The following is a 17979-nucleotide window of genomic DNA, read 5'->3' as shown; positions in this document are numbered from 1 at the left end:
CCACCGAGGCGGGGTGGCCCAAAAGGAAAAACGAAAGTTTCTCCTTTTACAACAAGTGGTAAATACCACGGATTATATCATCAATACTCCTCCTCACAGGACTCAAAGAATGACTCTCCCACAGAGGGTCCGTCGTTTTATCCATAAAGATGATTACCATCGACCCATGATATTGAGCAACCTCCCTGATGAAGAAGATTGGGTGACACTAGAACCCTTCTATGTATACTGAGAAAATCATTGCCCCCAATTAGGGAGACATCTTATATAACACTTTTATAACAATCTAATGTAAAAATTATGCTATTTACTATGGCTGGACACCACCTGTAAGAAGCCATTGTCACGTAATTCTATAAACTGGCCAGAAAATTATTGCCTTCATTGTCGCATAGATATCCGTTGTGCAATCGCAAAAAAAAAAAGCAATTGCAACTTGTATAATTACTACCAATTCAGAGTCCTGTACTTATATACCTGTTATATCTATGTGACTCTGATGGGTTAGTATTATACCCTTTAAAGAATATCTTATCATTTCAAATACACTTTTTAAATTACACCAAAGTGGTTGGGCCACTTACCTTTTATATCCTACCTCTCTCCCCCCTCCCACCTTTTTCCAATATTTCTATCCTTACCCATCCTTCTTCCTTACCCATTTTATCAAAGCTCTGGTCATAAGAAGAAGAAGATAATTATGTTTCATAGTAAATCATTTGATATCAATGCCATTTTTTTTTATACACCATTATTACATACAAAATTTTTATCAAATTGTCATAAACACACATGTACACACTGACAGGTGATTTTGCACACCTGGCTGAATCACACATTATTATCTACAACTATATACAAGTATTTACATGTCCCACTTATGTTTCTAGTACTCCACAATTGTATGATACTCCATGAAGCATGGATTCATGCAGAGTGCCACCCCATACTGGTGACAAATGAATCGTGTGTCCTTCCGCTGTTGGGGTCGTTTTTTGGTGGTAGCACACACAATACACTTTTTCTGGGCATTCTTCTTCCTTTGGGTAGGTGGTATTGGTACCAGATAGTGACAGGAGTGATTCGGTCTGGCACTTCCCCCTCTGGCTGTAGTTGGGGGACAGGTTGTGGTGTGACAGGTCGCTGTTGAGGGGCAGGTACAGGTGTGGTACCATAGTTTCTTGCTATCTGTTTGACGAGATTCAGAGGGAAATCTGCAAAACGTTGTCGTTTTCCAGTCTTTATTTCGTACATATTGAATGCATTGAGCACTGCAATGTCTACAAGGTGAATAAACAGTTTTATGTGCCACTTGCGACTCCTACGCACACAGTCAACAAACCCTATCATCATGTCATACTTGTCAACTAGTCGCATATTGTTCGTATAGTCCACGACAGCAGCTGGTTTTACAATAGGTTCTTTGTTGAACCTGCTCAGTCTGTCTGTTTGTACCATCTCATTTCTGTGGATGGTCGATAGCAATGTCACGTCCCGTTTGTCATGCCACGTCAATGCCATGATGTCATTAGCATGAAACGCTTGCACTTCACCTTCAATACTGCCTACACTGAACCTTGGCATATGTTTCCTTCTCACTGTTCCACATATATCAGTATTGTTTACACGTAGGAAATCAGTGAGCATAGGGCTTGTATACCAGTTGTCTGTGTACAATGTATGGCCCTTGCCAAGGTATGGTTCCATCATCCTGTGAACAACATCGCCGGAAATGCCCAACATCCGTTTGTCATTGAGTGTGTTTTTCCCGGTGTATACAGTTACATCCAACACAAGACCACTCTCACAGTCACACATAACAAAAAGTTTAATACCAAAGCGATTACGTTTGCTCAGTATATATTGCTTGAAAGACAGGCGTCCCTTGAACAGAATCAAGGACTCGTCAACAACGATGTTCTTGAAAGGGTAAAAGTATACACTGAATTTCTGCTTCAAATACATAAACCCTTTTCAGATTTTGTATAGAAGGTCATTTCTGTTTGGTGTATTTCTGTCTGAGAAGTGCAACATTCGTAGCAACAGAGTGAATCTATTGCAGGGAAGGGGGTCATAGAAAACTGGAGTACTGATGAAGTGGTCTGTAGACCAGTAATTACGTATATTGTTCTTACAGATATGTGGCATAAGCATGACACTGGCAAGGAATAAATACATTTCAGCCACTGTTGTGTCTTTCCACCTGTGCAGCCGTGACGATTCTCCAATCTCTGCTGTGTTGTTCATGACATACTGGTAATAATTGTTTGTCTGAGTCACTATCAAGTTCATTATAGGCACGTCAAAGTACAACTGGAAATAGTCTAACTCTGTAAACTCATTCGTTATGGGACATTCTGGCTGGATACCACTTCCACTAGCATCAAAATCACAAGGCTGTGGCACGAAAATACTTTGTGTCCAGTTCCACTCACGATCACATGGTGCAGGGTGGACCTGTGGCATGGGGCGAGGGGGGGGCAGGAGGAGGGACAGGAGTGGAGGCAGCACATGGTTGCGGGGATTCCGGGCAGTCTTTTGTCTGTCCACCCACTGCACCATGTGGTCCAGGCACCGTGCCACCCAATACTACTTCCTCCATCCCCTCATACTCCCCTTCGTGATAACTTTCACTATCAGTGGCTGGGGTTTTGGATCGTGACCTGCCACGACCCTTGAGGATTGCATATGGCATACTGCCTGAACGTAGATGACGACGCCTAATGAACATCACTATCACTAGACGAATCCTCGATTGGCATAAAATCAATCTCATCATCACTTACATCACTTTCACTATCACTAAAACACCAAGAAAATGATAGTTTCCTCTTGCGAAGTTGCCTATAGGTAACACTTGCCACTCGAGAGGTGCTTGGCCCAGGGTCTTCTGTGGCCACACTGGCCACCCCAGAAGTGCTTGGCCTAGGGTCTGCTGTGGCCACACTGGCTACCCCAGAGGTGCTTGGCCCTAGGACAGGTGTCGCTACCCCAGAGGTGATGGGATGGGGGTCATGTGGGTTATCGTCGATATTTTCACTAATTCCTTGAATATTACTGGCCCCATTGGTGTCAAATCCACTAAACTCGTGATCTGCATCGCATTCCTCGAATAGTAGAGTGTTAATACGACGAGGCGTGAGTGAATCACGAGGATGTGCCATGTTGACCAAGGATCGAGCTGAATGTAACTGGTCCTACCATGTGGTACCCAGGCGTCCCAGATTTTTTGTATACTGCGCAAACCCATTCTCTCATGTCTAGGCGACTCAGGCCTATCGCGCTAATTTTGAATGAATGAAAAATAAAACGTATATATATATGTTTGGGGCACTACGCACGTTAACGTATATATACGTTTGGACCGTTTAACCCTTTCAGGGTCGACAGGCCCTCTCAGAGACTTCTCATGGTCGCCCAAATTTCAAAAAAAAAAAAAAAAAAAAATTCTTACGTAAAGGTAGAGAATCTTTTCCCGATCATAATGACACCAAAAGTATGAAATTTGATGGAAAACTTACGGAATTATGTTCTCGCGAAATTAGCGGTCTTGATGATGTTTACGCATCGGCAATTTTGCCTACTTTGAGCCCTATTTTCGGCCAATTCCACTGTACTAGTCGACAAAAATCATGAATATTTTGCTAGAACTCCATTTTTTGTATCGAATGAGTGCAAGAAACCACCCATTTACGGATTTCAACTATCCAATGCAGTGGTCAGAATTTAGCAATTTTGCCAATTTCACACATTTCAAAAGATGCCAATTTCAAAATAGGGTCCAGAATAAACAAGAAAGACATTCCTGGCACTAAAATGACATTTCCTCTGTTCATTAGTCACGTCCCAAGGCCCCTCTTACATTCTTTTGCTTTCCACTTTGAATTTTTATTCTCACAAAAAATAGAAGATTTACTGTTATGCAGACTACTGCATTAGTGTAAAAAATTATATAAATAATATCGGCGCACTTGTGAAAGAATATTAGACTCTCCGGTTGACGTGTATTGGATGCTTAGCATGATTTGTTTACTTTTGAACTTTGGTAAAAGTCAAACATTTCTGCTACTTAGAGCTCAATTTCAAGGTACTTTTCATTGTAAAGTCAGTCAAAATCATATCAATTTCTGTAATATGTCTTCCATTCTATAGAACGAGACCAGGAAAACTAGAATTCAACAATAAATACCATACGAAAATACAGTGCAGAGTCGCTGTTTTAACCCCTTCAGGGTCCAAGGCCAAAATCTGAAGTGGTGCTCCAGTGTCCAAGAAATTAAAAAAAAAAAAAAAAAAAAAAATTCTTACAGAATTAAAGAATATATTTTTGTGAAGGTAATAAGACAAATTTTTTTTTTTCTGATCAGTACTTACCGAGATACAGCGGCGGGAAATTGACCCAAAATGACCGGGTGGCGGCAACATCAGTGACTTCGGCAAAATCACATTTTTTTATTTAACGTTTTTTATACTTCTTTCTTTTCTTTTCTAATTTTTTTCTTTTTCTAATAACATTTGTGGCCTGTGAGACCAGTATAATGTATATTGTATAAGTGTACACTCATTGTATTCCATGCAATAACTGCACTAATTTGTTTATCGTTATATTGCTTACAAAACTTGTTTACAAGTTCATTGTAAACAAAATGATGAAAATATTAGTGCGGTTATTGAGTTGAATACAACGGTACCATATAGTACCATATGGTACAATGGTGCCATAGGGTGCCATTGTACCATATGGTACAATGGCACCATATGATACAATGGTACCATATGGTACAATGGCACCATTTGGTACAGTGGTACCATATACAATGGTACCATATGTTGCAATGGTACCTTATGGTACCATATGGTGTAATGGTACCATATGGTACCATATGATGCAATGGAACCATATACATTGTACCATATGGTGTAATGGTACCATATGGTACCATATGATGCAATGGAACCATATGATACATTGTACCATATGGTACATTGTACCATACAGTACAATGATACCATAAGGTTCATTGTACCATATGGTACTGTTGTGTTCAACACAATAAACTCACTAATATTTTCATTATTTTGTTTACAATAGTTGTTTACAACAAAAATATGCAAAAATGTTGTATATTAGTAATGTTCTATTATATATTTACGAGTGTACAGGAGCTTGACGTGTTCCTTCAGGTGGATGACAAAGCACTTTGTCTTGGAAACTCTGGAGTCGGTAGCTAGCTTGCCTCGCCACTCACTCAGTCTTGGCTGGTGTCTCGTGCCACCAACACCTATTGACCATATGGTACACGGTATCATATGTTACAGGGTACCATACGGTACATTGTACTATATGGTATAGGGTACCATGCAGTACAGGATAACATATGGTGCAGAGTACCATATGGTACAGGGTACCATATGGTACAGGGTACCATATGGTACAGGGTACCATATGGTACAGGGTACCATATGGTACAGGGTACCATATGGTACAGGGTACCATATGGTACAGGGTACCATATGGTACAGGGTACCATATGGTACAGGGTACCATATGGTACAGGGTACCATATGGTACAGAGTACCATATGGTACAGAGTACCATATGGTACAGGGCACCATTGTACCAAATGGTACTATTATACCATATGGTACCATTGTACCAAATGGTACCATTGTACCATATGGCACAATGGTACCATATGGTTCAAAACCATAGAATTCGTCTTCAGCTCCACTTCCATCAGTCTTAGAACTGTAAGTTGTGAAGAGGAGAGTCAGAATTCGCCCAGAGAGTGAGTGGGGAGTGAGAGCTTCCTTGCCTCCAGGCACTGAACAAAGCTACTTTGCCGGCGTTCCCACAATGCCATGTGGGCGTCCAGATTTTTTCTATGGTGTGCACACTGACCACCCAGACCCATTCTCTCAGATATAGGCCTACCAGCCTTCTCGTGCTAAATTTGACACCGCTAGAATTTTGGTGTAGATCTACGGTTTGGACCCTGAATGTAAAGGCGTAGATCTACGGGACGGACCCTGAAAGGGTTAATCCAAAAACACGGTCAAAGTTTTTTTTTTCTCATTACGCACTGTGTGCTGCAGGATTTTTCTTATACTGCACACACTGACCACATAGACCCATTCTTTCATATGTAGGCCTACCAGCTTTCTCTCACTAGATTTGAGGGCGCTAGAATTTAGGCATACTAGTACGTCAAAATCCCTGGTGCGTAAGCCGTACTAGTACGGCTGAAACCCTGAAAGGGTTAAGGGTTAAACTGTCCAAACGTAGATCTACGTTCACTCGCACAGCGCTCCAAATATTTTGAAAAATAAAAAAAAAATCTTTTTTTAAATGAAGAGCACATTTTTAGAAATGTTGTAGGACAAAAAAAATTTTTTTTTAGGGCCAGTACTTACCGAGATATAAACCCAAGAAGTTGGTGCTAAATGATGAGGTGTCAGCAACATGGAGCACTACCACTTGCAGAAACAATAAACAAGTACAATTTTTTTTCCAATTTTTTTCAGTTTTTTGCTGGTTTCATGTTATGATAATGTTTTGTTGCAGATCTTTTGATTTCATTGCCAATTCTTGTTTAGACACAAATATTTTGTACTGAATTAGTAACCACACTGTCACAAACACACATTCACACTGATAAATGAATTTGTACACCTGGTTCAGTCACATACTATTGTTTACATACACGCATATACAAGGTATTTACAAGTTCCATTATGCTTCTAGAAGTCCACCACTGTATGATACTCCAGGAAGCATGGATTCATACAGAGTGCCACCCCACATTGCTGACACATGTATCGTGTGTCTTTTCGCACTTGGGGTCGCTGTGTAGTGTAAGCACACACAACACACTTTTTCTGAGAGTACTTTTTCTTTGGAGTAGATGGTAATGGTATCAGGCAGTGACAGTTAGGGATTATTCAGTCAGGCACTTCCCCCTCTTCTTGTGGAGTGACAGGTCGCTGTTGTGGGGTGACAAGTCGCTGTGGAGTGACAGGTATAGGTGTGGTACCATACTTTTTAGTTATCTGCTTGATAACATTGAGGGTGTATTCCGCATATCGTTGTTGCTTCCCTGTCTTTATTTCATACATGTTGAAGGCATTGAGCATTGCAATGTCTACAAGGTGGAAAAACACTTATGTACCACTTGCGACTCCGCACACAGTCAACAAAACCTATCATCATGTCACACTTGTCGACTAGTTGCATATTGTTTGTATAGTTGATGGCAGCAGCTGGATTTGCAACAGGTTCATTATTGTACTTGCTCAGTTTGTCTGTTTGTACCATTTCGTTTCTGTGGATGGTTGACAGCAATGTCACGTCCCATTTGTCATGCCACGTCAGTACCATAATGTCATTGGCATGAAATGCTTGCACTACACTTCCTCCAGTGAACCTTGGCATGTGTTTTCTACTTTTTCTCACTGTTCCACATATATCAGTATTGTTCACATGTAGGAAATCAGCGAGCGTAGGGCTTGTATACCAGTTGTCTGTGAACAATGTATGGCCCTTGCCGAGGTATGGCTGCATCATCTTGCGAACAACATCACCAGAAATGCCCAACATCCGCCTGTGATCATTGAGTGTGTTTTTCCCTGTGTAGATAACGACATCCAACACAAGACCTGTCTCAGTCACACATTACAAAGAGTTTTATACCAAAACGATTACGTTTGCTTGGTATATATTATTTGAATGACAGTTGTCTCTTGAACAGAACCAAGCACTTGTCAACAACAATATTCTTGAATGGATAAAAGTAGGCACTGAATTTTTGCTTGAGATACATAAACAATTCCCTGATTTTGTATAGAAGGTCATTTCGGTTCGGAGTATTCCTGTCTGAGAAGTGCAGCATTCGTAGCAAGAGTGAATCTATTGCAGGGGAGGAGGTCACGGAAGACTGGAGTACTGATGAAGTGGTCTGTGGACCAGTAGTTTGCTATATTGTTCTCATAGGTGTGTGGCATAAACATGATTGTGCCCAGGAATAAATACATTTCAGCCACAGTTGTATCTTTCCACCTGCGCAGCCGTGACGATTCTGAAACATCTATGTGGTCCATTGTATACTGGTAGTACATGTTGGTCTGGATAACAATCATAGTTGAAAATAGTCTAACTCTGTAGACTCATTTGTGATGTGACAGTGTGGCATGATACCACTTCCACTGCTATCAAAATTGAAAAGATGTGGCATGAATGGTGTACTTTCTGTCCATTTCCATTCGTGATGAGATGGTGCAGAGTGGACCTGTGGCATGGGGAATGGGGGAGCAGGAGGGGGGACGGGAGTGGAGGCTGCACATGATTGAGAGGGTGCCGGGCAGTCCTTTGTCTGCCCACCCACTGCGCCACGAGGTCCAGGCACCATGCCACCAGCCTCATCTTCCTCCATCCCAGCATATTCACCTTCATGATCACTATCACTTTCACTTGCTGGGGTTTTGGATCGTGACATGCCACGACCCTTGCCACGAACTACATATGGCACACTGCCTGAACTTAGGTTACGATGCCTAAATGTATGTTTCACTGGGGAATAATTATAATCACTGTCAATTGACGAATCCTCTATGGGCATAAAATCGATTTCATCATCATCACTTATATCATTTTCACTATCGTCATCACCATAACTCAAGGAACATGATAATTTCCTCTTGCGGAGTTGCCTTTGGGTAGTAACACTAGCAACCCCAGAGGTACTTGGCTGAGGGTCTGGTATGGCCACACTGTCCACATTGGCCACTCCAGAGGTGATGGGCTGTGGGTCATCTGGGTTATCATCAACAGTTTCACTAATTCACTGAACATTAGTGGCTGTATCGGTGTCAAATTCACTAACTTCACGCTCTGTTACATTTTCCGAGAATAGCAGAGTGTTAATGCGCCAAGGCATGAGTGATTCACGAGGGTGTGCCATGATATTAACCGAAGATGGAGCTGAAACTAACTGGTGTTACCATGCGGTACCCCAGCGTCAGCGAATTTTTTCACTTTGCTCACACTTGGAGCACAGGCCCATTCTCTCTTGTCTAGGAGACTCAGGCCTATCGCGCCAAATTTGAAGGACCTACTTTTACCGGGAAGTAGTCTCCCTCTCTTCTACACACCCTAACCTGAGCCTCACTATCCTCATAAAAACTCTTTACAGCATTTAGTAACGTACCACCTATTCCATATACTTTCAACATCTGCCACATTGCTTCCCTATCCACTCTATCATATGCCTTTTCTAAATACATAAATGCAATAAAAACTTTCCTACCTTCATCTAAATACTGCTCACATATATGCTTCAATGTAAACACTTGATCTACACATCCCCTACCCACTCTAAAACCTCCTTGCTCATCTGCAATTCTACATTCTGTCTTACCTCTAATTCTTTCAGTAATAACCCTACCGTACACTTTTCCTGGTATACTCAAATTCAATTTCAAAGTTTATTCTCTATAAGGATTACAATGCTGAGTTTACAGAATTTGGTTATTGTGTGGTTTACATGTAGTAAAATAATAATTACAGAGTGTACCACTAGAACACCTAGCATGGCTAGGCATTTCGGGCAGACTTAAATTAAATCTTAAGTTTAAAATATTACAAAATTATGAGGTAAGTTGGTATTATGGCTAAGTGACTAAATACTAGTTTGTGAGTTTAGCAATGTGAATGCTTTTGTTTTGGCACTATACATAGTTTCAGTATTGGAGTATCACAGGCCAACTTATGACTAGTTAAGATTCATTATTTTGAGATTGAGATTGATATTTCTGTTTATGGTCAAATGGGTGAGTGAGTGTAAGTGTTAACCACCAGGTGGTATTCGTGTAATTAGTTGACAGGGTGTATCAGGGAGATAAGATGTTTTCTGATGGTAGTTTTGAAGGTGATGAATGTGTCTGCAGTTTTAGAATTTTCAGGTAGAGTGTTCCAGATTTTAGGGCCTTTGACATACATTGAATTTTTGTAAAGGTTTAGTTGGACACGGGGAATGTCAGAGATGTTTGTGTCTGGTGTTGTGCCTGTGGGTTCTGTCGCAACTATCAAGAAAGCGTTTTAGGTCAAGGTTAATATTGGAATTTAAAGTCCTGTAGATGTAGATTGCACAGTAGTAAGTGTGGATGTACTGAACAGGGAGTAAGTTTAGAATTATGAAGAGTGGGGGGGTGTGTTGCCAGGGATGGGATTTAGTGATTATTCTTACTGCGGCTTTTTGTTGGGTTATTATTGGCTTTAGGTGTGTTGCTGCAGTTGAACCCCAAGCACAGATAGCATAGGTGAGGTATGGATATATAAGTGAATGGTATAGTGTGAGAAGGGCAGTTTGCGGCACGTAGTATCGTATCTTGGAGAGGATCCCAACCGTTTTGGATACTTTTTTGGTTACGTGTTGGATATGGGTGCTTAAGTTCAGGTTGTTGTCGAGGTATAGGCCTAGGAATTTGCCCTCATTATGCCTGGCAATTAGAGTGTTGTCAATCTTAATGTTAATTTGCGCATCTCCTGCTCAGCTACCAAACATAATGTAGTAGGTTTTGTCAGTGTAAGCGTAAGTTTATTGGCTGTCATCCAAGTCCAAGTAAACTTGTTCCTCTATAATTTTTACAATCTCTCTTGTCCCCCTTCCCTTTATATAAAGGGACTATACACGCTCTCTGCCAATCCCTAGGTACCTTCCCCTCTTTCATACATTTATTAAACAAAAATACCAACCACTCCAACACTTACGTCCCCCCGCTTTTAACATTTCTGTCATGATCCCGTCAGTTCCAGCTGCTTTACCCCCTTCCATTCTACGTAATGCCTCACGCACCTCCCCCACACTCACATCTTGCTCTTCTTCACTCCTGAAAGATGGTATACCTCCCTGGCCAGTGCATGAAACGCCTCCCTTTCTTTGTCGACATTTAAAAGTTCCTCAAAATATTCTCACCATCTACCCAAAACCTCCATCTCCCCATCTACTAACTCTCCTACTCTGTTTTTAACTGACAAATCCATTTGCTCCCTTGGCTTTCTTAACTTGTTTAACTCCAAAATTTTTTTCTTATTTTCATTAAAATTTCTTGACAGTGCCTCTCCCACTCTATCATCCGCTCTCCTTTTGCACACTGTCACCACTCTCTTCATCTTTCTTTTACTCTCCATATACTCTGCTCTTCTTATAACACTTCTGCTTTGTAAATACCTCTCATAAGCTACATTTTTCTCTCTTATCACACCCTTTACTTAATCATTCCACCAATCACTCCTCTTTCCTCCTGCACCCACCCTCCTATAACCACAAACTTCTGCCCCACATTCTAATACTGCATTTTTAAAGCTATTCCAACCCTCTTCAACCCCTCCACTACTCATACCTGCACCAGCCCACCTTTCTGCCAATAGTTGCATATATTTCACCCTAACTTCCTCCTCCCTTAGTTTATACACTTTCACCTCCCTCTTACTTGTTGTTGCCATTTTCCTCTTATCCCATGTACCTCTTACTCTAACCGTAGCTACAACTAGATAATGATCCGACATATCAGTTGCCCCTCTATAAACGTGTACATCCTGGAGCCTACCCATCAACCTTTTATCCACCAATACATAATCTAACAAACTACTTTCATTACGTGCTACATTATACCTTGTATATTCATTTATCCTCTTTTTCATAAAATATGTATTACTTATTACTAAACCTCTTTCTTCACATAGCTCAATTAAAGGCTCCCCATTTTCATTTACCTCTAGCACCCCAAATTTACCTACTACTACATCCACAACATTTTTACCCATTTTAACATTAAAATCCCCAACCACAAGTACTCTCACACTTGGTTCAAAACTCCACATGCATTCACTCAACATTTCCCAAAATCTCTCTCTCTCTGTCTCTCTCTCTGTCTCTGTCTCTCTCTCTCTCTCTCTCTCTCTCTGTCTCTGTCTCTCTGTCTCTGTCTCTCTGTCTGTCTCTCTGTCTCTCTGTGTCTCTCTGTGTCTCTGTGTCTCTCTGTGTCTCTCTCTGTCTCTCTCTGTCTCTCTCTCTCTGTCTCTCTCTGTCTCTCTCTCTCTCTGTCTCTCTCTGTCTCTCTGCTCTGCTCTCTCTCTCTCTCTGTCTCTCTGTCTCTCTGCTCTGTCTCTCTCTGTCTCTCTGTCTCTGCCCTCTGTCTCTGTCTCTGTCTCTGCCCTCTGTCTCTGCCCTCTGTCTCTCTCTCTGTCTCTGTCTCTCTGCTCTCTGTCTCTCTGTCTCTCTGTCTCTCTCTGTCTCTCTCTCTCTCTCTCTGTCTCTGTCTCTCTCTGTCTCTCTCTGTCTCTCTCTGTCTCTCTCTGTCTCTCTCTGTCTCTGTCTCTCTGTCTCTCTCTGTCTCTGTCTCTCTCTGTCTCTGTCTCTCTCTGTCTCTCTCTGTCTCTCTCTGTCTCTCTCTGTCTCTCTGTCTCTCTCTGTCTCTCTCTCTCTCTCTCTCTCTCTCTCTCTCTCTCTCTCTCTCTCTCTCTCTCTCTCTCTCTCTCTCTCTCTCTCTCTCTCTCTCTCTCTCTCTCTCTCTCTGTCTCTCTCTCTGTCTCTCTCTCTCTCTCTCTGTCTCTCTCTCTCTCTCTCTCTCTCTCCCTCTGTCTCTGTCTCTCTTCTCTGTCTCTCTCTGTCTCTCTGTCTCTCTCTGTCTCTCTCTGTCTCTGTCTGTCTCTATCTGTCTCTGTCTGTCTGCCTGTCTGTCTCTGTCTCTCTGTCTCTGTCTCTCTCTGTCTCTCTCTGTCTCTCTGTCTCTCTCTCTCTCTGTCTCTCTCTCTCTCTCTCTCTCTCTCTCTCTCTCTCTCTCTCTCTCTCTCTCTCTCTCTCTCTCTCTTTTTTCCCCAGGTGCATATACGCTTACTATAACCCACTTCTCACATCCAACCTTCATTTTACTACACATTTAATACATTTATAGTCCCACTTTTCCTGCCATAGCTTATCCTTCAACATTATTGCTACTCCTTTAGCTCTAACTCTATTAGAAACCCCTGACCTAATTCCATTTATTCCTCTCCACTGAAACTCACCCACCCCCTTCAGCTTTGTTTCACTTAAAGCCAGGACATTCAGCTTCTTCTCATTCATAACACCCACAATTATCTGTTTCTTATCATTCTCACAACATCCACGCACATTCAGACTTCCCACTTGGACAATTTTCTTATTATTATTCTTTTTAGTAATTATTACAGGAAAAGGGGTTACTAGCCCATTGTTCCCAGCATTTTAGTTGATTTTTACAACACGCATGGCTTACGGAGGAAAGATTCTTATTCCACTTCCGCATGCATATAAAAGGAAAAGTAATTAGAACAAGAACTAAGATAAAATCAAAGAAAATCAGATTTTTTTTTTTTTTATTATCACACTGGCCGATTCCCACCAAGGCAGGGTGGCCCGAAAAAGAAAAACTCTCACCATCATTCACTCCATCACTGTCTTGCCAGAAGGGTGCTTTACACTACAGTTTTTAAACTGCAACATTAACACCCCTCCTTCAGAGTGCAGGCACTGTACTTCCCATCTCCAGGACTCAAGTCCGGCCTGCCGGTTTCCCTGAACCCCTTCATAAATGTTACTTTGCTCACACTCCAACAGCACGTCGAGTATTAAAAACCATTTGTCTCCATTCACTCCTATCAAACACGCTCACGCATGCCTGCTGGAAGTCCAAGCCCCTCGCACACAAAACCTCCTTTACCCCCTCCCTCCAACATTTCCTAGGCCGACCCCTACCCCGCCTTCCTTCCACTTCAGACTGATACACTCTTGAAGTTATTCTGTTTCGCTCCATTCTCTCCACATGTCCGAACCACCTCAACAACCCTTCCTCAGCCCTCTGGACAACAGTTTTGGTAATCCCGCACCTCCTCCTAACTTCCAAACTACGAATTCTCTGCATTATATTCACACCACACATTGCTCTCAGACATGACATCTCCACTGCCTCCAGCCTTCTCCTGGCTGCAACATTCATCACCCATGCTTCACACCCATATAAGAGCGTTGGTAAAACTATACTCTCATACATTCCCCTCTTTGCCTCCAAGGACAAAGTTCTTTGTCTCCACAGACTCCTAAGTGCACCACTCACCCTTTTCCCCTCATCAATTCTATGATTCACCTCATCTTTCATAGACCCATCCGCTGACACGTCCACTCCCAAATATCTGAATACATTCACCTCCTCCATACTCTCTCCCTCCAATCTGATATCCAATCTTTCATCACCTAATCTTTTTGTTATCCTCATAACCTTACTCTTTCCTGTATTCACTTTCAATTTTCTTCTTTTGCACACCCTACCAAATTCATCCACCAATCTCTGCAACTTCTCTTCAGAATCTCCCAAGAGCACAGTGTCATCAGCAAAGAGCAACTGTGACAACTCCCACTTTGTGTGATTCTTTATCTTTTAACTCCATGCCTCTTGCCAAGACCCTCACATTTACTTCTCTTACAACCCCATCTATAAATATATTAAACAACCATGGTGACATCACACATCCTTGTCTAAGGCCTACTTTTACTGGGAAATAATTTCCCTCTTTCCTACATACTCTAACTTGAGCCTCACTATCCTCGTAAAAACTCTTCACTGCTTTCAGTAACCTACCTCCTACACCATACACCTGCAACATCTGCCACATTGCCCCCCTATCCACCCTGTCATACGCCTTTTCCAAATCCATAAATGCCACAAAGACCTCTTTAGCCTTATCTAAATACTGTTCACTAATATGTTTCACTTTAAACACCTGGTCCACACACCCCCTACCTTTCCTAAAGCCTCCTTGTTCATCTGCTATCCTATTCTCTGTCTTACTCTTAATTCTTTCAGTAATAACTCTACCATACACTTTGCCAGGTATACTCAACAGACTTCTCCCCTTATAATTTTTGCACTCTCTTTTATCCCCTTTGCCTTTATACAAAGGAACTATGCATGCTCTCTGCCAATCCCTAGGTACCTTACCCTCTTCCATACATTTATTAAATAATTGCACCAACCACTCCAAAACTATATCCCCACCTGCTTTTAACATTTCTATCTTTATCCCATCAATCCTGGCTGCCTTACCCCCTTTCATACCTCTTCGACCCCATTGCCTATGCTCTCATTAGCCCATCTATCCTCCAATAGCTGTTTATATCTTACCCTAACTGCCTTCTCTTTTAGTTTATAAACCTTCACCTCTCTCTTCCCTGATGCTTCTATTCTCCTTGTATCCCATCTACCTTTTACTCTCAGTGTAGCTACAACTAGAGTGTGTATAAATAAACGTGTACAAGTATGTTTAGTGTGACCTAAGTGTAAGTAGAAGTAGCAAGACGTACCTGTAATCTTGCATATTTATGAGACAGACAAAAGACACCAGCAATCCTACCATCATGTAAAACAATTACAGGCTTTCGTTTTACACTCACTTGGCAGAATGGTAGTACCTCCCTGGGTGGTTCCTGTCTACCAACCTAGTATTGTCATTATCAGAGAGTTTTGTTTAAATTGTTGGTGGGATTTTTTAATCTCGTGATAAAAGAAGGAACAGGAGAGTGCCCACCTGGTACGTCATTCTCATGAACTGGCAGCAGTACTGGTCCTATTACTGATCCTTGTGTAACCCCACTTGTTACTCTTATGAAAATGCTTCCCAGGCACTTTGTTTCATTTCCCTGTGGAAAGGAAGTATATTTCCTGCCATTCCTGGTTGCTCTTTTAAATTTTTGCCCCACTCACTTAAGAAAATACAATCCACCAATCCTCCCCTCTCTCCTGTCTTACTTACATTACTTGGTTACAAAATTCTAACAGGTTGGTAAGAGAAGATTTGCCATCTCTCGACCATTGTTGGTTATTGTTTATGAAACCACTTTTCTCCATGTGTCCTACTACTATCATGATTGTTGTCTTCTCTATCTTGCATGATATATATATATTTTTTTTTTTCATCAAGTCGGCCGTCTCCCACCGAGGCAGGGTGACCCAAAAAAGAAAGAAAATCCCCAAAAAAGAAAATACTTTCATCATTCAACACTTTCACCACACTCACACATTATCACTGTTTTTACAGAGGTGCTCAGAATACAACAGTTTAGAAGCATATACGTATAAAGATACACAACATATCCCTCCAAACTGCCAATATCCCAAAACCCCTCCTTTAAAGTGCAGACATTGTACTTCCCATTTCCAGGACTCAAGTCCGGCTATATGAAAATAACCTGTTTCCCTGAATCCCTTCACTAAATATTACCCTGCTCACACTCCAACAGATCGTCAGGTCCCAAGTATCATTCGTCTCCATTCACTCCTATCTAACACGTTCATGCACGCTTGCTGGAAGTCCAAGCCCCTCGCCCACAAAACCTCCTTTACCCCCTCTTTCCAACCCTTTCAAGGACGACCCCTACCCCTCCTTCCTTCCTTATATGCTTTCCATGTCATTCTACTTTGATCCATTCTCTCTAAATGACCAAACCACCTCAAAAACCCCTCTTCACTTTCATATATATATAGATATATATATATAGATATATAGTTATATATATAGATATATATAAATAGATATATATATATAGATAGATATAAATAGATATATATATAGATAGATATATATACATATATTTTTTTTTCAACAAGTCGGCATATATATAAATATATATATAACTATATATATATATATAAAAGTGAAACTGGTCTGTAGTTCAGTGCTTCCTGTCTATCTCCTTAAATGTGGGGACTACATTCACTGTAATGTTCATTGACTTGTAGGTCTTATCTAGTTGTTTGGACAGTGCTTCTGCTCCCTCTTGTAGAATTCATGGTGACATCTTGTCAGACTCCTTTGCCTTTGAAATTTCCAGTTCTTTCAAAAGCTTTTTGACCTGTATGTGTTGTGTGTAGGGTATCTTTCCCTAGACTTTCTTGTTTTGTCCAGGTTTCTTTCAAGATAACCTCTTTAAAATGTTTGTTCAACGCTTCACAGACTTAACATATTTTGTAAGCGCTCTCTCCTTCTGGAAAAATCACCAAAAGTCTTTTACATATAAAATTAATGCTTATAAATGCTGTAGGTAGTAGGTTGGTAGACAGCAACCACCCAGGGAGGTACTACCTTCCTGCCAAGTGAGTGTAAATCGGAAACCTGTAATTGTTTTACATGACGGTAGGATTACTGGTGTCTTTTTTCTGTCTCATAAACATGCAAGATTACAGGTACGTCTTGCTACTTCTACTTACACTTAGGTCACACTACACATACATGTACATGTTTATTTATACACACTCATCTGAGTTTTCTTTGATTTTATCTTAATAGTTCTTGGTCTTATTACTTTTCCTTTTATATGCATGGGAAAGTAGAATAAGAATCTTTCCTCCGTAAGCCATGCGTGTTGTAAAGTCAACTAAAATGGTGGGAACAATGGGCTAGTAACCCCTTTTCCTGTAATAATTACTAAAAAGAATAAGAAGAAGAAAATTGTCAAAGTGGGAAGTCTGAATGTGCGTGGATGTTGTGCAAATGATAAGAAAGAGATGATTGTGGATGTTATGAATGAGAAGAAGCTGGATGTCCTGGCTTTAAGTGAAACAAAGCTGAAGGGGGTAGGAGAGTTTCAGTGGAGAGGAATAAATGGGATTAGGTCAGGGTTAGAGCTAAAGGAGTAGCAATAATGTTGAAGGATAAGTTATGGCAGGAAAAGAGGGACTATAAATGTATTAATTCAAGGATTATGTGGAGTAAAATAAAGTTTGGATGTGAAAAGTGGATTATAGCAAGTGTATATGCTCCTGGAGAAGAGGGAAGTGTAGAGGAGAGAGAGAGATTTTGGGAAATGTTGAGAGAATGCATGGGGAGTTTTGAACCAAGTGTGAGAGTAATGGTGGCTGGGGATTTCAATGCTAAAGTGGGCAAGAATGTTGTGGAGGGAGTAGTAGGTA

General features: G+C 41.1%; 1 protein-coding gene across 10 annotated transcripts in view; it reads left to right on the top strand.

Moving 5' to 3' along the window:
• Nucleotides 1-17979, top strand: part of MTA1-like (metastasis associated 1-like) — a 360550-nt gene that overhangs the window by 207043 nt on the left and 135528 nt on the right. The gene's annotated exons all lie outside the window — the stretch shown is intronic.

This window comes from Cherax quadricarinatus, chromosome 11, assembly GCF_038502225.1.
Source record: "Cherax quadricarinatus isolate ZL_2023a chromosome 11, ASM3850222v1, whole genome shotgun sequence".
Lineage (NCBI taxonomy): Eukaryota > Metazoa > Arthropoda > Malacostraca > Decapoda > Parastacidae > Cherax > Cherax quadricarinatus.
Note: the sequence above shows the minus strand (reverse complement) of the source record. Positions and strands in the feature narration are given on the sequence as shown.